At 43.1% G+C, this 24,149-nt stretch overlaps 1 protein-coding gene across 7 annotated transcripts in view; it reads left to right on the top strand.

The window, feature by feature from the left end:
- Positions 1–14,594, top strand: part of LOC141161531 (translation factor Guf1, mitochondrial-like) — a 78,838-nt gene extending 64,244 nt beyond the window's left edge. For 4 of the 7 annotated variants that reach the window (XM_073646493.1, XM_073646511.1, XM_073646455.1 and 1 more), the window contains exons 10-11: positions 4,961–5,115; positions 12,503–12,699. The gene's annotated coding sequence lies outside the window, so the exon portion shown is untranslated. Of the gene's footprint in view, positions 1–4,960; positions 5,116–12,502; positions 12,700–14,491 lie in introns of those variants that run through there. The other 3 variants (XM_073646484.1, XM_073646463.1, XM_073646473.1) reach the window with 2 other exon arrangements.
- The last annotated feature ends 9,555 nt before the right edge of the window (positions 14,595–24,149 follow it).

Genomic DNA, 24,149 nt, shown 5'->3' with positions numbered 1-24,149 from the left:
GGAATTTAATATCCTAAGTCATATTGCACGACTCGTTAAAGGGTTGATTGTGACTTGTAGGATTGCTGCTTCTAATAGGTGGCGCTATAGAGTTCAAGTCCTCTTTTTCTCTGAAGAGGTAATTTGCAAAATTATCTCCAAATTTCCATTTCTTTTTCACATATAAACATAAGTGATATCGAAGAAATGTTACCACTATCGTGAAGTACAATATGTTACGAAAAAACATTCTCAGAATCAGGGGGATCCGTTGAAGCGTTCCAGAGTAATTACCTCATAAAGTGACAGTGGTCAGAATTGTAAAAATTGGCCCGGTCATAAACGTGCAAACCACCCTCGGGGGTAAAGGGGTTAATAAATCCACATATTAAATCCAGACAAAAATACAAGGAACAAAAGACTGCCACGTTTTGCATCAAATATAGTAACATAGTAACATAGTTTGTAAAGCCGAATAAAGACTTGCGTCCATCAAGTTCGACCTGTTAGTTCTATAATTGCTAAAGTTGATCCAGAGGAGGGCAAAAACTCCAAATGATTTAGCCAATCTTCACCTGAGGAAAAATTCCCTCCCGACTCTGAAACCAGCAGTCAGAATAAATCCCTGTATCAACCTACTATTTTATTTTATTTTTAAGTATACGCTGAAATCTGCCTGGTATCTAGAAATGCATCCAGTCCCCACTTGAACTGGTGTAGTGAATCCGACATTACCGTCTCCTCACTCAGTGAATTCCATATTCTCACTGCTCTTACCGTAAAGAACCCCTTCCTATGCTGGTGCTGAAACCTTTTCTCTTCCAGTCTTAGTGAATGCCCTCTTGTTACCGTAATATCCCTCCTTTTGAACAAATCCCTGGCAAGGTCTCTATACTGTCCCCTAACATATTTGTACACATTTGTTATGTCCCCCCTCAACCTTCTCTTTTCCAGGCTGAATAGTCCTAGTTTTGCCAACCTCTCTGGGTATTGCAGTCCCTCCATTCCCCTTATTAATTTTGTTGCCCTCCTTTGTACCTTTTCAAGCTCGTTTATATCCTTTCTATATATTGGGGCCCATAACTGAGCACAGTATTCCAAGTGTGGTCTGACCAGTGCTTTGTACAGTGGAAGAACAATGTTCTCCTCCTTTGCAGCTATACCTCTTCTGATACATCCCATTACCCTGTTTGCCCTTACAGCAGCGGCCTGACTTTGGGCACTCCAATTTAGTTTGCTATCAATCAAGATGCCCAAGTCCTTCTCCATCTCTGAATTCCCCAATGATTTCCCATTCAGTGAGTACTGGTGACTTCCATTTTTCCTTCCCATATGTATGACCTTACATTTCTCCTCGTTAAACCTCATTTGCCATTTAATGCTCCACCTACCCAGCTTATCCAAGTCCCTCTGTAGGTCTGCACTGTCCTCTTTTGTATTAATTGTTTTACATAACTTTGTGTCATCTGCAAATATTGATATTTTACTATTTATCCCGTTGACTATGTCGTTAATAAAGATATTAAATAACATTGGGCCTAGTACAGACCCCTGTGGTACCCCACTAGTGACGCTTACCCAATCTGAGTATATTCCATTTATAACCACCCTCTGCCTTCTATCCCTTAGCCAGTTAGCTACCCACTTGCAGACATTTTCCCCCAGCCCCATCATTCTCATTTTGTATACCAACCTATTATGTGGCACGCTATCGAACGCTTTTGAGAAGTCGAGATACACGACATCCACTGGTTCCCCCTGATCTACTCGAGAGCTAACCTCCTCGTAGAAGTCAATCAGGTTTGTTTGGCAGGAGCGATTCCTCATGAATCCATGTTGGTTCGGGATTAAAAGATTATTAGCATCAAGATGCTCCGTAATTGCCTCTTTAATGAAGCTTTCAAAAATTTTGCCCACAACGGACGTCAGACTCACCGGCCGATAGTTTCCGGCGTCACTTTTCGCTCCCTTTTTGAATATTGGCACTACATTCGCCTGTCACCAATCAAGTGGCACAGACCCGGTCTCAACAGAGTCCTTAAATATAAGATATAACGGTCTGTCTATCACATTACTTAGTTCCCTTAGTACCCGTGGGTGTATGCCATCAGGTCCTGGTGATTTGTTTATTTTAATGTTACTGAGGCGTTTCTGTAGCCCAGCTTGCGTTAGATTAGTCATACTTAGTGGAGGATTAAGCTTGTCACTTCTCATTTCTCCTGTTAGTTCAATTTCCTTTGTGAAAGTTGTCGAAAAAAAATTATTTAATAGATTAGCTTTATCCTCATCTTTCTCTATGATTTTGCCTTCCTCACTTTTTATCGGTCCAATATTATCCGATTTAATCCTTTTACTATTTATATACGTAAAGAACAGTTTGGGATTTGATCTACTTTCCCTAGCAATACGTCTCTCTGTTTCCTCCTTCGCTATTTTTATTTGTTTTTATGCAGGTTCTCGTTTTTTCCTTGTAACACATTAGTGCCTCCTTACTGTTTTCCTGTTTTAATCTCTTGAATGCCTCCTTTTTGCTATTTAACGCCCCTTTTACGTTCTTGTTCAACCATATTGGTTTCCTCTTATTTCTGGCCCTTTTATTCCCATACGGTATATATCTCTCGCACTGAGTATTCAGAATTCTTTTGAAGGTTTCCCATTTACTATTCGTATTCCTTTGATTAAGAACTTTGTCCCAGTCAATAAGTTGAAGGTTTTCTATCAGCTGATCAAACTTCGCCCTCCTAAAGTTTAATGTTTTAGTTGTTCCCTTATTGATAACCCTACTGAAGGGCATTTTGAAGTCGATAATATTATGATCGCTATTACCTAGGTGCCCCCCTATCTGTACCTCAGTTATTCTATCAGGCCTATTAGTCAATATTAAGTCCAACACGGCCTTCCCTCTCGTTGGTTCCTGCACTAGTTGGGAGAGATAATTATCCTTAATATTTGTCAAGAACCTTTTTCCTTTCTGAGATCTACAGGTTTCTGTTTCCCAGTCAATATCCGGGTAGTTGAAATCCCCCATTACAATCACTTCATTATGTTTTGCTACTTTGTCTATTTGTGCTAATAGCAGATTCTCATTCTCCTCTGTTATATTTGGTGGCTTATAGCAGACCCCCAGTAATATTTTATTATTATTTTTTGCCCCCTCTATCTCTACCCACATGGACTCGACCCCCTCTTCTCCCTCTCCTATATCTTCCCTTAGTCTGGGCTTTAGACGTGACTTTACATATAAGCAGACTCCTCCGCCTTTCCCCTGTTTCCGGTCCCTTCTAAATAAACTATAATCTAATAAATTTACCGCCCAGTCGTAGCTATCGTCTAGCCAAGTCTCTGTTATACCTACGATGTCATACCTCTCCTCCGATATAAGCGCCCGCAGCTCATCCGCCTTATTGGTCAGGCTTCTTGCGTTGGTCAGCATGCAAGATAAAACTTTGGGGTTATTTAGCATCCTATTCTTCTCTAACGATCTAACTGTACTATCCCCACCCCCCTCTCCACCCTCATTATATTCACTTCTCCCCTTCCCCCTTGCTTGCCTCACATCCCACCTATTTCCTTGGTTCCCCCCCCCATCTCTAGTTTAAAAACTCCTCCAACCTATTAGCCATCTTCTTCCCCAGCACCGCTGCACCCTCCCCATTGAGGTGCAGCCCGTCCCTACGGTAGAGCCTGTAGCCGACCGCGAAGTCGGCCCAGTTCTCCATGAACCCAAACCCTTCTGCCTTGCACCAACTCTTTAGCCACTTATTCACCTCCCGTTGGCGCTCCTGTGTGGCTCGCGGGATTGGTAGTATTTTTGAGAAAACTACCTTGGAGGTCCTTGCCCTAAGCTTCCTACCTAGGTCCCTGAAATCATTTTTAAGGACCCGCCATCTACCACTCACTTTGTCATTGGTGCCGATGTGGACCATGACCGCTGGGTCTTCGCCAGCCCCACCCAGTAACCTGTCAACCCGATCCGCGATGTGCCGGACTCGAGCGCCAGGGAGGCAGCACACCGTTCGGCGATCCCGGTCTTTGTGACAGATTACCCTGTCTGTCCCCCTAATAATAGAGTCACCCACTACCAGAACCTGTCTTGCCTGCCCTACACTTCCCCCCTCCCCCTCATTACTGGAGCATACACTCCCCCGGCGGTCAGAGGATCTGTCGTGCTCCAATAATGCCGGTTCTGAACCAGCCTTCCTATACTTCTTCCCTCTATCCCTCCTAACTGTTATCCAGCTCCCTGCCTGTTCAGCCTGCACTTCCCCTCTATGCTCCACCCCCAGTATTGACCCATTGAGTGTCTGCTCGGTGAGCAGCAAACTCCGTTCCATGTTGTCGGTGCTCCTCAGTACCGCTATCTGAGCACTTAGATCCAGAATTTGGGCTTCCAAGTGCACGATATGCTCACATCTCTCGCAGCAGTATGGATCCTCGAGCAGTTGCTCACAGAATGCATACATTGCGCAAGATGTACACTGCACGGCTCCGGCCAACATGGACGTCATTCTAAATATGGGGATACAGTCAGTATATATATATACAAGTACAAAACACAATTATTTATATATAGGTGTATGGACGGGGATAAATTAGGGATGTGCAAGTGTATCAATTAGATATCGGCGGGGGATCAGTTAAGTATCAAGTATGGACGGGGGAATCAGATAAGTAGGTCAGGTGGATTAATTAAGTAAAAAGTAAAGTAAAGAAAGAATGAAATACAGTCAGCAATTCAGTCCTAAGTCCTCCCTTCCAAACTCCCTGAATCCAAAGTCACTGAAAAACAAGTCACACACTTACTTTCGTTCGCACTTACGCTCCGGACACACGCAGCTCGTTCACACTCGCAAACTAAGAGATTTAAAGAGTTTTTTTTTTTTTTCCCTTTTCCAGCAATGTACCCTTCACCTCAATGCACTTCCAATCATAGTAAGTTCCTTTTTTGTGTGTTGCTAGAATTTTCTTTTTATTTTGTCAGATTGTCTCAGAAATAAAAACAAAGGAAAAAGCAATGAAAATCTCACATACTCCCCCAAATGGTAGCAATAAAAACTACAGCTCGTCCCGGAAGCCATATGCCTTCATGCAGCGCCATCAACTGAAGAATAAAATAGTTGTGACTCACAGAATATGGTGAGACGAAAATGTAGTTTTATTCTGCAAATAGAACAAAACAAATTTGTATACATTTGATCTTACTATAATCGTAATAAGTTAATGTCACTTACAACACCGTCCATAATATTTAAAAATAAAGCCTTAGTGGGACAGATAACATTTTCACTTTGTTTCATTTGCCATGCATTTATTTTCTTTAAGACGCTTAGGATCAAAATGGTCAGTACACCTCTTGAGTTTCCAAAATGGGGTCACTTCTGGGGTGTTTTAACTGTTCTAATACCTTAGAGACTCTGCAAATGCGATATGGTGAGAGGAAACCATTACAGAAAAATGTATTAAAATTTATACAGAAAGGAAAGGGAAGAAGCAAGAATTACAGTAAGAGGCAAAAAAGCACAGAACTGTCCTGCTGTCCAGTGTTAATCTCACCTAATGCTGGATGCACAGCTACACTACATAGTACTGGTGTATAATGTACTCTGTGCTGCTTCAGAGGGTGTGCTACAGAGAGATAAGGGAGAAGGAATCCCTAATGTCTCTGTGTGCTGTCCAAGGGAGATATCATAACAGCCAGTCTCTTTCACAGTTATCCTGTAATATACTTCAGTATTCAGTGAAGACAGACTTTCTCATTACTGAGATAGGAGATGGCAGCTGCTACTGATCAGATTCTATGTAGATGGAGGAGGAGGAGGGAGGAGCTCTGTCTCTAGCTCCTCTCCTCTATATAGAATTGCAAAGCTAGTCTAGTACAGCATGTGCACAATGGGAGCGTAGTTTTCAAAAAAGGCCACAAGATGGTGATAAAGAGCATTATATTAGTTGTAGATGATAAAGCAACATTGTACAATATAGAAGCAATGATATTAAATAGCCATGAATAAAAATATAAATATAAATCTATGGCAGTAACTGCAGAGAAAGACAATACAATGTAATGTAAGAGTTAACGGGTGCATAAAAGTGATAATAAATGTTTAGTTAATAGATGCAGGTGAGAAGGGATATATGTAACGCTGATGTCTTTGCCTTCTGCCTCCCCAGAGATGCCGACTCACTCACCGCCGCAGCCCCTGTGCTGCATGTTCCGCTCCTCCTTCCTCTGCCTGCTCTGCTGCTGCACGGGGTACATGCACAGCATACAGATCCCTGGGCACATGAAAAGGGATATATACACATATATTAATATACATACAGTGACATGTAAAAGTTTGGGCACCCCTGGTCAAAATTACTGTTATTGTGAACAGTTAAGCATGTAGAAGATTAAATGATCTCTAAAAGGCCTAAAGTGAAAGATGACACATTTCCTTTGAATTTTAGGCAAAATTATATATATTTTCATCTTTTACATTTTAAAAATTACAAAAAGGAAAATGGACCGATGCAAAAGTTTAGGCACCCTTGGAGATTTGTGTGCTCGGATAACTTTGACCAAGGTTTCAGACCTTAATTAGCCTGTTAGGGCTATGGCTTGTTCACTATCATCGTTAGGAAAGGCCAGGGGATGCAGATTTCCCAGCTTTATAAAAACCAGCCCCCTCTAACCTTGTGCCAAAAAGCACAGTCATGAGTCCTTCTAAGCAGCTGCCTAGCACTCTGAAAATGAAAATGGAGAAGGCACACAAAGCAGGAGAAGGTGCCCTCACCATAAAATTCAGTGCCAGAAGTATGCAAAAGAACATCAAAACAAGCCTGGTGCATTTTGGAAACCCTTGGACCAATGAGGTTAACATAGAACTCTTTGGCCACAATGATCTTTCAGGTAAAGAAAATATCGCCAACCATTAAGCATGTGGGTGGATCAATCATGCCTTGGGGTTGTGTTGCAGCCAATGGCACGGGGAACACTTCACAGGTAGAGGGAAGAATTAAATCAATGAAATTTCAACAAATTCTTGATGCAACATAACATCTGTAAAAAAAAAAGTTGAAGTAGAAATGAAGATGGCTTCTACAAATGGATAATAATCCTAAACACGCGTCAAAATTTACAACAGACACCTCAAAAAGGCACAAGCCAAAGATTTTACAATGGGCCCCTTGATCTAAAGGTCATTGAAAATCAGTGGCTAGACCTCAAAATAGCAGTGCATGCAAGACAACCCAGGAATCTCACAGAACTTTAAGAATTTTCAAAGGAGGAATGGATGAAAATCCCTCCAACAAGAATTGAAATACTTCTGGCTGGCTACAAAAACTGTTTACAAGCTGTGATAATTTCAAAAGGGGGTGCTACTACAGTGGGGAAAATAAGTGTTTGATACATTCACGATTTTGCAAGTTTTCCCACAGTGGTAGGAAGACTCACTCTGCTTCTTCAGAAGTAGACTCAGGACACGGGTTCCTCTGCAGGTTTATAAAATGGCATAAAGCTCTGCAGGTTAAGTAAAATAAACACAGCCTTACTGGCAGAACGACAAAACAAAAGATAAACAACAGCATAGTCCACAGGAGTTTGGGGTTCGCCATTACTGGTGGTAACACAGCCTTCGGCCCCACCTGAGGCTAGAACTTTCCAGTCTGGAGACCTTGCCTCTCCAAACACAGAAAAAAAAAATGACTGCGCATTTAACCCTGCTCAGCCACACCCTGAGGGGAGGTAGGGGAATGGCCTCCCACTCTTTGCCATTCCCATAAAACCACACCCTTTAAGAGAGTTAACCCCCAGCATATAACATGCTGGCAGAAATTTAGTAGGTTTCAGCTCACACAGGAGACTAACCTTCCCTTGTATATCACACCAGTGACTGTCACACCACCTACAAAGAATGGAGACATCTGTCATTTTTATTGTAGGTACACTTCAACTGTGAGAGACATAATTTAAGAAAAAAAATCCAGACAATCACATTGTATGATTCTTACATAATTAATTTCCATTTTATTGCATGAAATACAGTGGGTATGGAAAATATTCAGACCCCTTTACATTTTTCACTCGTTGTTTCATTGCAGCCATTTGGTAAATTCTAAAAAGTTAATTTTTTTACTCATTAAAGTACACTCTGCACCCCATCTTGACTGAAAAAAAAAAAGAAATGTAGAAATTTTTACAAATTTATTAAAAAAGAAATACTGAAATATCTCATGGTCATAAGTATTCAGACCCTTTGCTCAGACACTCATATTTAAGTCACATGCTGTCCATTTCCTTGTGATCCTCCTTGAGATGGTTCTACTCCTTCATTGGAGTCCAGCTGTGTTTAATTAAACTGATAGGACTTGATTTGAAAAGGCACACACCTGTCTATATAAGACCTCACAGCTCACAGTGCATGTCAGACCAAATGAGAATCATGAGCTCAAAGGAACTGCCCAAGGAGCTCAGAGACAGAATTGTGGCAAGGCACAGAACTGGCCAAGGTTATAAAAGAATTTCTGCAGTACTCAAGGTTCCGAAGAGCAGAGTGGCCTCCATAATCCTTAAATGGAAGAAGTTTGGGACCACCAAAAGTCTTCCTAGACCTGGCCGTCCAGTCAAACTGAGCAATTGTGGGAGAAGAGCCTTGGTGAGAGAGGTAAAGAAGAACTCCAAGATCACTGTGGCTGAGCTCCAGAGATGCAGTAGGGAGATGGGAGAAATTCCATAAAGTCAACTATCACTGTAGCCCTCCACCAGTCAGGCCTCTATGGCAGAGTGACCCGACGGAAGCCTCTCCTCAGTGCAAGACCTATGAAAGCCTGCATAAAGTTTGCTCAAAAACACATGAAGAACTCCCAGACTATGAGAAATAAGATTCTCTGGTCTGATGAGATGAAGATAGAAATTTTTAGTGATAATTCTAAGCGGTATGTGTGGAGAAAACCAGGCACTGCTCATCACCTGCCCAATACAATCCCAAAAGTGAAACATGGTGGTGGCAGCATCATGCTATGGGGGTGTTTTTTAGCTGCAGGGACAGGATGACTGGATGCAATTGAAGGAAACATGAATGAGGCCAATTACAGAGATATTCTGGATGAAAACCTCTTCCAGAGTGCTCTGGACCTCAGACTTGGCTGAAGGTTCACCTTCCAACAAGACAATGACCCTAAGCACACAGCTAAAATAACAAAGGAGTAGCTTTAGAACAACTCTGTGACCATTCTTGACTGGCCAGAGCCCTGACCTAAACACAATTGACCATCTCTGGAGAGACCTAAAAACGGCTGTCCACCAACGTTCACCATCCAACCTGACGGAACTGGAGAGGATCTGCAAGGAAGAATGGCAGAGGATCCCCAAATCCAGGGAGACTCATGGCTGTACTAGCTCAAAAGGGTGCTTCTACTCAATACTGAGCAAAGGGTCTGAATACTTATGACCATGGGATATTTCAATTTTTCTTTTTTAATAAATTTGCAAAAATTTCTACATTTGTTTTTTTTTCAGTCAAGATGGGGTGCAGAGTGTACTTTAATGAGAAAGAAAAATGAACTTTTTAGAATTTATCAAATGGCTGCAATGAAACAAAGAGTGAAAAATGTAAAGAGGTCTGAATACTTTCCGTACCCACTGTAAGTATTTGATACAATAGAAAAACAGTACTTAATATTTGGTGCAGAAACCTTTGTTTGCAATGACAGTGGTCAGACGTTTCCTGTACTTCTTGACCAAGTTTGCACACACTGCAGCAGGGATTTTGGCCCATTGCTCCATACAGATATTCTCCAGATATTTCAAGTTTTGGGGCTGTTTCTGTGTGTTAGGACTGTCAGCGATGACACCAGGGAGATCACACAATATCCCACCGCTGCCACCAATTTGTAAGGACCGTCAGGGACGACACCGGGGAGATCGCAAAATATCTCACCATTGCCGTCACTCTGTCAGGATTTCGTCAGGGATCCGTGCGCACACGATCCCGACTACTCCCTACGTAGCTATCGGCAAGCGAGCAGAAAGCGTATGGCGTCACACCTTCGGATTCCAGCGCATAGAATATGTTTATACGCCCCATACGGTTACTGCCAGCTTCACAATAGCCCAATAATTATTATTCGCTGCCACCACCGGTCAGATTTGAACTATAATACAGGCCTGGTCGGACACCTGCTTTCTCATAGTGTATATGGCTTCGGGGGAGGAACGATTACAGAGCAAAAGAAACAGAACTATTAAATTTTATATCTAATCCAAAAGGGAGGCAGTGTTAGGACAAATATACAAGGATTTTACAAAAAGGTACAATACAATACATATGCAGTTACAAAAAATAATATGGATTAAAGAAGACTTACTATAAAGATCGCTGAGACGATTCCGTATAGGTGGAGGGGAGGCACTTCAGATTTGACCGTTATCGAATATGATCCTTTGCTATAATAAATATATACTCCCGGCAATGAATACTGGTCCATCCTCAGTGGGGTCTTTTATGCCGAAGGGGAAGAACTGCCCACACAGCCCCTGGGATGACATCACGTGGACTGGGCTCCAGCCTTCACATTTTTATTAAAATATCTGGCTTTTGTGATAACTTATCGCTGGTTGACCGCAGAAGCCCGAAAGTGATACCATATTTTCCGTTATGAATTTACCTTCCTTTAGAGACCACGCACGATATAGCTGCAATCTGTTATGTTGTTACTTTTTTGCCACAACTCACTGGAGGGGCTTACGGCTATGAAAAAATAAGCATATTGTTCCTTAGCTGACCCGGTCACTAAAAATATGGGCCCCATTATTATCGGACATATGGAACTTTTGTTATTCCATATTTCGTGTCGGCTCCGGTCCGTTCCTTCTGACGTCCTGGGAATACAACCTTCTCACCTAGATGTAAATTTATCGCAAGCCTGTGTTAATTGGGTTTGGTAGCACCCTTGGTGCTAGCATTTCCTTACAAGGCACTTCTCATGACACTGGTCAAGTGTCAGCTCTTCTCTTTTGACAATTACTATAGGGGAGGAGGGAAGAGAGGTTTGGGAGAAATTGTTAATATTTTCTTAATATTTCTCTGACACTGTGCATCATTGAGTTTCAGCTCACTGCAAAGATTTTCTATTGTGTTCAGGTCTGGAGACTGGCTAGGCCACTCCAGGACCTAGAAATGCTTCTTACGAAGGCACTCCTTAGTTGCCCTGGCTGTGTGTTTCGGGTCATTGTCATGCTGGAAGACCCAGCCACGACCTATCTTCTAAGCTCTTACTGAGAGAATGAGGTTGTTGGCCAAAATCTCATGATACATGACCCTATCCATCCTCCTTTAAATACAGTGCAGTTGTCCTGTCCCCTTTGCAGAAAAGCACCCCCAAAGTGTGATGTTTCCCAAACCATGCTTCACGGTTGGGATGGTGTTCTTAGGGTTTTACTCATCCTTCTTCTTCCTCATCATAACATGGTGAGTGAAGTTGATACTAAAAAATTCTATTTTGGTCTCATCTGACCACATGACCTTCTCCCATGCCTCCCATATATATATTTTTTTTAATGAGATGGAGATAGATATATATATCTCCGTTAGGATTCGGTTCTACTGGTTCCAGCACAGTCATACTTGTAGTCAAGTGACAGCTAGTGTCAGTGACTAGAACACTGTAGGACGTGGCTGACTCTCTAGTTGGCACATGACAACAAGTGTGCAAAGTGCATCCTCATGGTTACGTGATTAATGATGGAACCGGCAGAGCCCAACCATGTATATATTATATTATATTACATTATATGTCTGGTATCTATACCATCTTGTATCTGGACCGCAGAGTGAAGGCGAAAGCGGGCCAACAAGTGCTAAGCATCTCTGGGAACTCCTTCAAGATTGTTGGAAGACCATTTCCGGTGACTACCTCTTGAAGCTCATCAAGAGAATGCCAAGAGTGTGCAAAGCAGTCATCAAAGCAAAAGGTGGCTACTTTGAAGAACCTAGAATATAAGACATATTTTCAGTTGTTTCACACTTTTTTGTTAAGTATGTAATTCCATATGTGTTAATTCATAGTTTTGATGCCTTCAGTGTGAATGTACAATTTTCATAGTCCTGAAAATACAGAAAAATCTTTAAATGAGAAGGTGTGTCCAAACTTTTGGTCTGTACTGTATATGTATATATGTAATTTTTTTTTTTTTGCTTAAAATAGGAAATGTGTCATCTTTAACTTTATGCCTTTAAGAGATCATTTCATCTTCAGCTTGCTTAACTGTTCACAGTAACAGTAATTTTGACCAGGGGTGCTCAAACTTTTACATGTCACTATAGATATATACATCTGAGGAATCATTGTTGGCTCATTTTCATGAAATGTGTATGGGGGCATGTAGTTTCAGATTTTTCTCTTGTATTAGTGTCTCTCCCAGTAATACATGTTGGATGTGATCTCTGTGTGTATCTAGGTTTCTGTGACCTTCACTAATATATCAGCACAGCTTCTATCCTGAACTTATTGTTTATACAAGTGTTTTCCTCTTTGTCCACAGCCTGTTTCTCTGCCCTCCTTAAGACTGTAGATGCTTTGTCACTTCCCCACAATGTGTGTACGAACCATTCTAAGCTGCTATCTCGACCATGGAGAGAACGGAAGACAACAGCAGAGACAGCCGTCAGGAATGAGCAGTCTCTGACGGATTTGTATCATTTTTGTAGATCACTCAGCCAGATAAAAGATTTACAAACAGCCTGCAGAAGTAAAACAGTAGAATTTTGTTTTAATGAAAACTGTCTTAAAAAATGCTTTATATTGCATTTAGCAAGAAAATAAACAATAAAAATGAATCCTGCAAAGTTGTATAAAGATTTTAAGTTCTATATCCACTAATTGTAAGAGTGTGACTGATTACAGCTCCACTAGGGCTTACTGTCAAGTGTCTTTGGAAGGTTTGTTGGGCACCAATTGCACCTAACGTCTCCCCAATCTGTACAATTGTTGTAAATCCCATTGACGTAGACTCACAAAATGTCTTTCAAATTGTGAGTTTCTTAACTGTTACATAAAGCGCTAAGATTTCTATCCCTTATAATACACCGATGCTGGTGCCAGACCCTTTCTTAATGGGAACCTGTCTTCTGATTCATGCTGCCCAGTCCGCAGGCAGCATGGATCAGAGCCTGGCTGCATAGTTCAACATGTCTGCATAATATCACTGCATTACATATATAGGACTGATACAGGCTGATTTATGGTGGGGTATGAACCAGCAATTTGTACTGGAAGGGACTTTAATTTTTCAAACTTGCTTTTTCTTTCTTTCTCTTTTATTTATTTCACAATAAAGACATAAGAGTGGGACATTTCACTACTATAATACGCGTTTATTATTTCTGATTTCCCCAGTAACTAGGGCTGGATATTAGTATTTTCAGGCTTCTGCCTCCGCTGCAGAGCTGATCTGTGCCATAGGTTTAGTATATTATAATAAATATATCACTTTGTGTCATGCATTTTTCGTCTTTTTCTGATTTGTCAGTCCTCTGTAATAAACCATCTTTATAGGGAGTCTGGCCGGCTCTGACAGCGGCTCTCCGCTCCTGCAGCTGCACGATCACCACCTAAGCCCCCCCATGGTAAAGGATGGAACTTTCCAGAGACACAACGATTAATATTAATGAAGTAAAGGATTTACCACTTAGGTCACATATCATTAATTCTTCTATAGTTTTTAATAGTAAACTCTGCAACCAGTGATTTAAATGTTCTATGGTGAAAAAACACGTCGGGTACTAAATATATATGCAATATTCCCCATAATATAACGTAGTATATCATTAGTGTATGTTCAACATTGCCGCTTTTTCAGCATTAAGATTCTATCACAAGATTCCGTGATGACATCACTGATAATGGTCACCCATTATGACATCACGGCTCACAGTCCCTACTTATACAATGTACGCTGGATCACGGGTGCCTTTGTTGGCTTCATAGTGATTGAGCGCACTTGCAGTTTCTCGCTATTTCATAGTGACTGATCGCACTTGCAGTTTCTCGCTATTCCATAGTGACTGATCGCACTTGCAATTTCTAGCTATGGCTGAATTACTTCTGGACAATCTTCAGGTACAAGCCCTATGGGGGATTGTTATCAATAATCGCCCTGACATTGAGCTTCTACCACCCGATGGCATCCTTAGCTTCACTCACCAGCTGATGGTGGAGCTAGTAAGGGACTGCCTGTCCAAACACCGACAACGTCATCTGACCTCAGACTATCTGATGGATTTACATTACAACATCAGGACATTACTATACCAGGTAAATGGCGGACGCTCCGCACAAAACTTCTCTATAATAAAAGATAATAATAGTGGGATAGAAGCTTTTTCTTTCCTCCAGTGTAAATTATGATGAATCCCCAGATATGTAGACATTGTATCTGCAGACAAAGAAGCAGATGTCACATACAATGGCCGCCTCCATTGTGCCCTTTCTCATAAACTCAGGATTTTACTTTTTCTTTTTTTCTTTATAGGCTGAAAAAAAATCTCAAAATGGTGATTTGGCTTTTCTTAAAGAGCTGGCCCAAGAAGTCCTGTCTGTACTGGAATGTACAGCCCCCTCATTGGAATGCCCGGTAAGTACCCATCCAGGGGCATGCATAGCAATCATGGGTCCCCATAGCAGAAATCCCAATTGGGCCTCTCCCAAAAATTAAAAAAACTGAATAATCAGAAGGGTCACAGAAGAGCACAACCTACAACGGTGTAGCCCTTGCATAATAATTTTCCTCCAGTTGAAGCCCCTTAGTGTTCCTATGCATTAAGATACCACTTTCATGGCCCCCATAAAGTATGATGCCAACAAAAGTGAACTCCAAACACAGTATTATACCCCCCACAGTGAGATCTTTCACAGCAGCCTCTAGACACATAGTTTGATGACCCTACATTACCCTGAATCCCACAAAGTATAATACCCCTACAGTGACCCCAACACAGTATGATGGCCCCGACCCTTACTCCCCTCTACACAGTATGGTGGCCCCTACACAATCCTATACACAGTATGGTAGCCCAACACAACCCTCCACAATGTAAAATGGCCCCCACACTGTATAATGAACCACGCTAGCTCTCCAAACTGTATAGTCACCCCATATAGCCCTGCAAACAGTATAATTGCCCCCACATAGCTCCAAACAGTGTATTGGCTCCCACATAGTGCCCAAACAGTATATTTACTCCCACATAGCCCTCCAAACAGTATAAATGTCCCCACACATCCCTGCAAACAGTATTATGGCCCCACATAGCGCCCAAACAGTGTAATGACCCTATCTATATAGCCCTCCAAACAGTATGTTAACTCCCACATAGCCCTCCAAATAGTCTAATGGCCCCTATATAGCCCCCCGAATACTAAAATGGCCCCCACATAATCCTGTAAACTGCATAATGGCCCCAACATAGCTCACCAAATAGTATAATGGCCCACACCTAGCCCTGCAAACTTTATCATGGCCCCCACATAGCCCTCCAAACTGTAATATTGCCCCCACATAGCCCTGCAAACAGTATAATAACCCCCACATAGCTCTAAACAGTATATTAACTCCCACCTAGCCCTCCAAACAGTCTAATGGCCCCCATATAGCCCTCCAAATACTATAATGGCACCCACATAGTCTTGCATGCAAACTGCATAACGACCCCAACCTTGTACTGCCGCTGCTCCGGTCTCCTCAGCGTGTGCTACCATAATCCACATTTCTCAGGGTTCCCTATGACAATGCTTCTGCCTCTGTGCTCTGCCATTCAGTGTTATCATAGGGAAACGATATGAGTCCACATCACTGTCCACATCTAAATGTCACTATGCAGGTCTTTTATATAGAGATGACCAAACTGATCTGTAACAAATCAAACTGTTAAGGAAAGAGATTCCAATAATATAATACATTACCCTCGCCTGTCCGAGACCCTCATCTGTCCTTATGCTGCCCCCTCCATCAGAGCTTCCGGCTCCTCTGGCCGATCTTCACTTTTTTTGGGGCTCCATTGTGAAGCTGATAAGACTGATTGGCTGGGGTGAGGGCCCCGGCAGACGTGGCATTGTGCACACCTCCCATGGGTGATCTATGTAGTAATATTTCATGGATTTCTAGATGTGGATTTCTAGTGACGGCTGGACTTCTAGTATTAAACATTAGGACAGAAGATCATATAATGACGGACTGTTAATAAGGATTTATTATAACCCATGGATTCTCCTTCTCTCCAGTGCCGTCTACTTAGTGCGCCATAAAGACTCCCAACAGATCTTTGCTATGAAGAAATTGGCTAAGCAGAATCTGGATACTCCACAGAAAGTGGAATGGGCCTTTCAGGAGAGGGACATCTTAACATTCGCAGATTGTCCCTTCGTGGTCTCCATGCTCTGCTCATTTCCTACTAGATCTCACCTGTGTATGGTCATGGAGTATGCAGGAGGTAAGACACCTACATTGTATTATATTCAGACCATGTCTGCTTTCTTCTTATCACCTCATATCATTAAGACTTGTCCATGTGAACGGTTACATCCCCACAGAGCATTTACTATAGGTGATCTAATACCAAGATGCCCGGAAAGTCATTGATCTGTGTGATCTCCTCTGTATGTCCGCACTGAGTATGTCCATATCTCCAGCTGTAGATGTCACATCACTTTATGTTATTAGTTACATGGAGGACATTTCTCCATGACTTCAGACTAATATTATGACACTATACATTATATCTTTCTATATTCTCTCCTGCCCCAATGTCTCCGCTCACTTCTCATTATACATCATGGTGATCTGCTGTATTAACCCCTCACCGCTCATATTTCCTTTCTTCTATAGGTGGAGACTGTGGGACCCTTCTAAGCACCAGGGGTCATTTATCTGTCCCCTTGGCCCGTTTGTACTTTGCAGAAGCGGTTCTTGCTTTGGAATACCTGCATAGTTACGGTGTGGTGCACAGAGACCTGAAGCCGGAGAAGTAAGTGCCCCCTGTATTATAATAAAGGGAGTAAAGTTATCACTTAATATCACATTGTGAGTGAGGCTAAAACCATCTTTTCTTTCACAGCCTCCTGATAACATCTTCGGGACACATTAAAGTCACCGATTTTGGGCTTTCAAAACTTGGTCTAATGATACCAAAAACCAACACCTATAAGGAATTGGCACAGGACATCAGCAGAGAGTTCCAGGATCGAGAGGTTGGTAACACTTACAAGAACTCAGCTTGTTCTTTACAAATGTCATTGTATTGTCTTCTCTCTACGTTCTTTATTTCTAGAGAACTTTTCCTCTGATTTCATTTTCTTTAAATTGCGATTTTATGGCGAGAACTTGTCATAATTATAGTTTCATCAATCTCATCCTTTTTCTATTGGTTTCCAGGTCTGTGGCACCCTGTATTACACAGCCCCAGAGGTCCTTCTGAAGCAAGGCTATGGAAGACCTGTTGACTGGTGGTCAATGGGCATAATTCTACATGAATTTCTTGTGGGATGTGTACCTTTTGATGGAGATTCCCTTAATAGGCTTTACAAAAATGTTGTCATTAGTAAGTAGAATTATTTGATATTTACTTTGACTGGTTACATTGGTTTAGTTATTTCTTTTGCTTTATATTACAGTCCATTAAAAAGATGTTATTTTCTATACAACAGGAGACATAATTTGGGATAGTGATCGCGCTCCTCCCCCGGATGCTCAGAATCTCATCACTGAGCTGCTAAGAACAAATCTTGTGCATAGACTTGGGACAGGTAACATATATAATAGTATTAATATTCCCTTATAACACCAAGGACATATCACTCATGTCCATGAGGACCAGCACTTCTCTATCAGCTTGTCCATTTCTAGTTCTCCATACTAAGACTTTCAGTCTATTTCCTTCATATCGGCTCAGTTATATCATGAGTTCAGACTAAGATAAACTCTTCAGATATGGAGAAATCTCTGAAAATATCCACATCACTTTTGTTTTTCTTTTTCCAGGAGGAGCATTTGAGATCAAGGGTCATCCATTCCTTAGTGACTTGGACTTTGATAACATTCTAAGTCAGAAGCCAGAGTACATTCCTCAGCTTGAGTCAGACGTGGACACCAGCTTTCTTATCAGTAAGTAAAATGAGACATCATCTAGACTAAGCGACTGTTTGTCTCGTCTTCCCGAATATGTCATCATTGGTTCCCATTAATATTAGTGATAAATGGTGACTGTATTATACTGACAACCTCTAATGATTCTTCTTTACGTATGTCTTGCAGATCACTCTGATATAAATAACCATCTGGTCTCAGAGGATAAGGAGGGCACAAGTGAGGACAGTGAGAGCTTTGACTTTCTAAATTTCACATCATCTTCTGAAAGGCTTCCTAAAGTAATTATGTGATCAATAAACCCAAGATATTCAGAAATAACCCCTCTAAAAGTAAAAAAAAAATGAATAACTTGTTGTTTTCTGTATTTAGCTCTGTACCATCACAACAGGGATGATGAACAATGAGGATGCCAAGTCCCCTCCAGAGTCTACCCCAGCATCAAGCACAAACATCTGCTGCCCACGGTGTAGGAGAGATGTAGTATTGAATGCCAGATATTCTTGGTGGTTGTTTTCTGCTCCGCTCTATAAAAGGAGTTTTGAGCAGAAGACCTTCCCCACCACGACAGTCATATGTCCTATTAGGCCTTATAGTCAGTGTTCTTACAGTGAGACAGCCCCTTTTATACTGCGTTTACTTGTGATTTACACGTTTTTCTTCTTTGAAACAGGCAGGAAGAATCTATTCCTGTAACTAATACAGACGATGATATTACCATCTTGCCAACCTCGTCCTCATTATCAGGTATGTACATGTCTACAGCACCAACAATGTGAATGTTAAATTCAAGGCTCAAACATTTCCACATGGTTTTCTGCAATAGGTCTCCTATGTTATCAGTGATTCATGGATCCCAATTATGTTGACCATGGGCCCATACTCTATCCATGTTTTTGTTAATGCATTCTGTGATTTATGTTGTAACATCCAGTAATCTAGTGATAAATGGTGATTTTGTTATACTGACAACCTCTAATAATACTTCATTACCTATGTCTTGTAGATCACTTTGATAAAATCAACCATCAGGTCTCAGAGAATGAGGAGGGCACAAGGGAGAACAATGAGAGCTTTTTCTCCCTAAAAATTACATCATCTTCTGAAAGGCTTTGTAAAGTAAGTATGTGATCAATAAATCTAAAATATGTAAAAAAAGACCTCTAAAAGGAAAAATAAATAATTAAAACCTTATTATTGCCCTCATTTAGCTCTGTACCAACACTCCCGGGATGATGAGCGATGAGAATCCCACGTCCCCTCCAGAGTTTACCCCGGCTTCCAACCCAAACACCTCAAAAATGTGAGTAGATTAGGGGTCATTACTGGGAGCTCCAGGCTGATACATGTGCACAACAAAAAAAAAAAGGACATAAAAACCATAATATCAAATGCAGCATCCACCGCCCCATGGCTAGCAGCCATTGTGCTTTTGACTTTAGAAACCGCTGGTGATAACAGCCCACAATTGTGACCGGTCATGCATTTTTTACTGCTGCCCACGCTATAGTAGAGATGTAGTATTACATGCCAGATATTCTTGATAGTTATTTTCCACTCCGCTCTATAAAAGTTTTGAGCACTAGACCTTCCCCACCACGACAGTCATATGTCCTATTAGACCTTATAGTCGTTGTTCTTATAGTGAGACAACCCCTTTCTATACTGTGATTACTTGTGATTTACACGTTTTTCTTTTTCCGAACAGGGAGGAAGAATCGGTTCCTGTATCTAATACAGACGATGATATTACCATCTTGCCACTCTCGTCCCCATTATCAGGTATGTACATGTCTACAGCACCAACAATGTGAGTGTTGACTTCAAGGCTCAAACATTTCCAGATGGTTTTTCTGCAATAGGTCTCCTATGTCATCCATGTTTCATGGATCCCAATTATGTTGACCATGAACCCGTACTGTATCCCTATTTCCCTAATTTTGTACAGCAGTTTTTTGTTCATGGATTCTGTCAATTTCTTTGTAGTATCCAGTTACCTACGTTATCATAATGAAACATAATCTCATATAGTAGAATATCGCTCATTAGGGATGCACCACATGGCGGCACACAAAGAGCTCACTGCTCTATATTAGTGACACATCTAATGCCCCTCAGATGAGGTCTTGTGTGGTATATAGGACTTATTATGCCCTATTATGATATAATACCAGATTACCAGTACTATAGGAGACAGGACTAGAGCAATTTTACTATATACAGGAAAGATACAAAGCAGATCCCATAAGAATATATCATTAATGAGATTTTTTACTCTCTCATCAGAATTTCCAGCTCAGGAAGAAGGAAAATCTGCAATAAATCTGAGTAAAGAGCAAGAAAAATCAGAAAATGTAGAAAAGGGGAAAAAGAGACGAGGTAAGTGTGAGAATCAGCTCCATGTTGTGTGATGTCAGTGAGAATAATTCATGTGGAGCAGATGTCGTCTGTCAGTGATGGGATTGTCACATGTATGATGGCTGACAATGATCCCTGACCTCTGTATGATAACATTCCTCTGCCGTCCGGCACAGTGACCGCACAGTAGCATCATGTAATATGGAGTCCCATCACTTACTTTATATTTACTTCTCATAGGTTCCATCTTCCGCCGGATCTTATCATCCTGCCGGCGTGGATTATCCAGGGCTGCTCGTGCTTTTGCATGTTGTCACTGTTGCCCTAAAACCATCTAAAAGACAGGACACCTCCTCGTCCAGCAGATCCACCATCACTGCTAGACCAGTATAGAAGGACCTTCACCAGCTAACTGTGGCCTTCAGACTGTTACATCTCTACCCGGACATGTATCACCTCTGTCACCAGGCTCCGCGGTTTTCATACTGCTCGCCTGATGTGACTTTTACTATCACCTTGTATCTGGCCCTCATCCTTCTATCCTTTTTTTATTTTTTATTATTAAAAAAACATTGAAAACCATCACTTACAGCAATGAAATAAAACATCATATTACATCACTTCTGGATATGGCATGGCCCCTGATTATTAGCGCATGAACCAAAACTACATGGCCTAATAGAATACACAACACATTATTTTTTGGGTGTCAAACAAACAAACAAACGGGTGGGTGGGAAATTCATCTGCCATCTCTTCTAGTAGGAAAAACAGGAGGAGACAGTCAGACAAGAAGTTATATTTTTCCTAAACTCCTGCCCCCCAACAGTAATAAGAAACCAAGGCGCACAACCGGACTCAATGTAAATATAGATAATAGAAGATCCAGAAGTTGAGGGTTCCCCCCTTTCTACAGTCATGTGTCACCTTTGAATAGTACTCTGGGGAGTTCAGTAACATTATATGGCATCAAGCAATTGGAAGTACATTTGTCCCTCAAAAATATGATGAGGGATTCATAATATAAGTGAGGTGTTACGGATCCAGGTGGTGGAACCTCTGTGCTGCTGTGCAAGGAGGGACCAGAGGGGCGTAACTAGGTATCAACTCAGACCGACCAAGGTCGTACAGCGGCTCAATCGACTCCGTGACAAGGGAAGGACCGAGCAGAGGGACCAGGTGCTACTCTGGGGACCGACCTTGTATGAGAGAAGGTGACTCCCACGGGTCAGAAGGCAGGGACTGACTGGTACAGCAGATGAGCACGGTAGGCAGGCTGACGGGTGATCCGGGCAGACGGACTGGCAGGCACGGCAGGTAACAAGCAGGAGCCTCCAGGTAGGCAGGCTGGTAGACACGGCAGGTAACAGGCAGGTGCTTCTAGGTAAGCGGGCTGGCAGGCACGGCAGGTAACAGGCAGGAGCCTCCAGGTAGACTGGCTGGTAGGCACAGCAGATAACAGGCAGGTGCTTCTAGGTAAGCGAGCTGGCAGGCACGGCAGGTAACGGGCAGGAACCTCCAGGTAGGCTGCCTGGTAGGCACGGCAGGTAACAGGCAGGTGCATCTAGGTAAGCGAGCTGGCAGGTAACAGGCAGGTGCTTCCAGGTAAGCTGGCTGGCAGGCACGACGGGTAACGGGCAGGTGCTTCCAGGTAAGCAGGCGGACAGAGCCCATAGACAGACTGGTGGACTGGAGTGTAGACAGACTGTCGGGCTGGAGAGTAGACAAGCTGGCGGACAGGACCTGTAGTCAGGCTGGCGGGCTGGACTTGTAGACAGGCTGGCGGGCTGGACTTGTAGTTAGGCTGGCGGGCTGGACTTGTAGTCAGGCTGGCGGGCTGGACTTGTAGTCAGGCTGGCGGGCTGGACTTGTAGTCAGGCTGGCGGGCTGGACTTGTAGTCAGGCTGGCGGGCTGGACTTGTAGTCAGGCTGGCGGGCTGGACTGGCAGTCTGGCTGGCGGGCTGGACTGGCAGTCTGGCTGGCGGGCTGGACTGGCAGTCTGGCTGGCGGGCTGGACTGGTAGTCAGGCTAGCAGTGGGACCTGAGGGCTGAAGCAGAGTATAACACACAAAGCTACAACCTTGCACGGGCACCTCCATTTTGGAGGAAGTGCCCTTTATATGGGAGGTCCTCCGGCCATTGGCCGGGGACTCCTTGGGACGGCGCGCGGCCCCTTTAAGAGGGAGGGAGCGCGTGCCCTAAGCACAGTGCCCGGGAAGCTGCGCGTGTTGGCAGCAACAGAGGCAGGAGCGCCGGAGGACGCAGGACAGGGAGCGCGGCGGTAAGTGGGACGGCGCCTCTGCCTGTCAGGGGGCAGAGACGCCGATACTACAGTACTCTCCCCTTTACGCCCCCTCTTTTTAGGCCTGAAAGAAATTTTTTAAGGAGAAGCGGGGCGTAGATGTTCTCCCTGGGTTCCCAAGTTCTCTCCTCTGGACCAAACCCCTTCCAATCCACCAGAAAAAAGGTTTTTCCTCTTACCCTCTTAGAGAACATTCTGGCCACCATCTCATAGACGTCCTCAGCAGAGACCGGAGCTGGGGAGGTACCTGGATTGTCGGAAAAGGAGTTGGGAATCCGTAAGGTGGCCAGGAGTTTTAACTTGTAAGCTACTGGGTTGATTCGCTGGAGGACTTCAAATGGGCCGATGAACCGTGGACCCAAGTTATAGGAGGGTATCTTGAGACGAACATGTTTGGAGGAGAGCCAAACCTTGTCTCCCGGACGGAATTGAGGCGGATCCAGATGTCTCTTATCAGCATGTTTCTTCATCCGCTCAGAAGATTGAAGAAGTGCGGACCTAGTGTCCTCCCAAATGGTAGAAAATTCACTGACCAGAGACTCCGCGGCAGGGTTTTCCACAGCAGCGGAAACGGAAAACGGAATCCGGGGATGTTGACCGTAGACCATAAAGAACGAGGACTTGGAAGAAGATTTGCTCTCATGGTTGTTGTAGGAGAACTCGGCCCATGGTAGGAGCTCCACCCAATTGGTATGGTGAGCGTTGACGAAGTGTCGGAGGTAGCTGGTAAGGATCTGATTGATACGTTCCACTTGGCCATTGGACTGCAGATGGTAAGCAGAGGAGAAATCCAGGGTGACATCCAGCAGTTTACACGTAGCTCTCCAGAAGTGCGAAGTGAACTGGACCCCTCGATCAGACACTATGTGGAGGGGTAGGCCGTGGAGACGAAAGATGTGATGGATGAAATCCTTAGCCAGCACAGATGCAGACGGGAGACCAGGCAGAGGGATAAAGTGGGCCATTTTAGAAAAGCGGTCAGCGACCACCCAAATGACCATACAACCGGCAGAAACCGGGAGATCAGTAATAAAGTCCATGGCAATGTGTTGCCACGGGGTAGCAGGTACGGGAAGAGGCAGGAGACAGCCGGCTGGAAGGTGTCTGGGAACTTTATTGCGAGCACAGGACGAACAGGCCGTGACAAAGTCTACCACATCCTATAGAATCATAGAATCATAGAATGGTAGAGTTGGAGGGGACCTCCTGGGTCATCTGGTCCAACCCCCTGCTCAAAGCAGGATTCACTAAATCATCTCAGACCGATATCTGTCCAGCCTCTGTTTGAAGACGTCCATTGAAGGAGAACTCACCACCTCTCGTGGCAGCCTGTTCCACTCATTGATCACCCTAACTGTCAAAAAGTTTTTTCTAATATCTAATCTGTG

The sequence above is a fragment of the Phyllobates terribilis genome, unplaced genomic scaffold, assembly GCF_046119375.1.
Source record: "Phyllobates terribilis strain yellow unplaced genomic scaffold, ASM4611937v1 Scaffold_1__5_contigs__length_1240528914, whole genome shotgun sequence".
Classification (NCBI taxonomy): domain Eukaryota; kingdom Metazoa; phylum Chordata; class Amphibia; order Anura; family Dendrobatidae; genus Phyllobates; species Phyllobates terribilis.
Note: the sequence above shows the minus strand (reverse complement) of the source record. Positions and strands in the feature narration are given on the sequence as shown.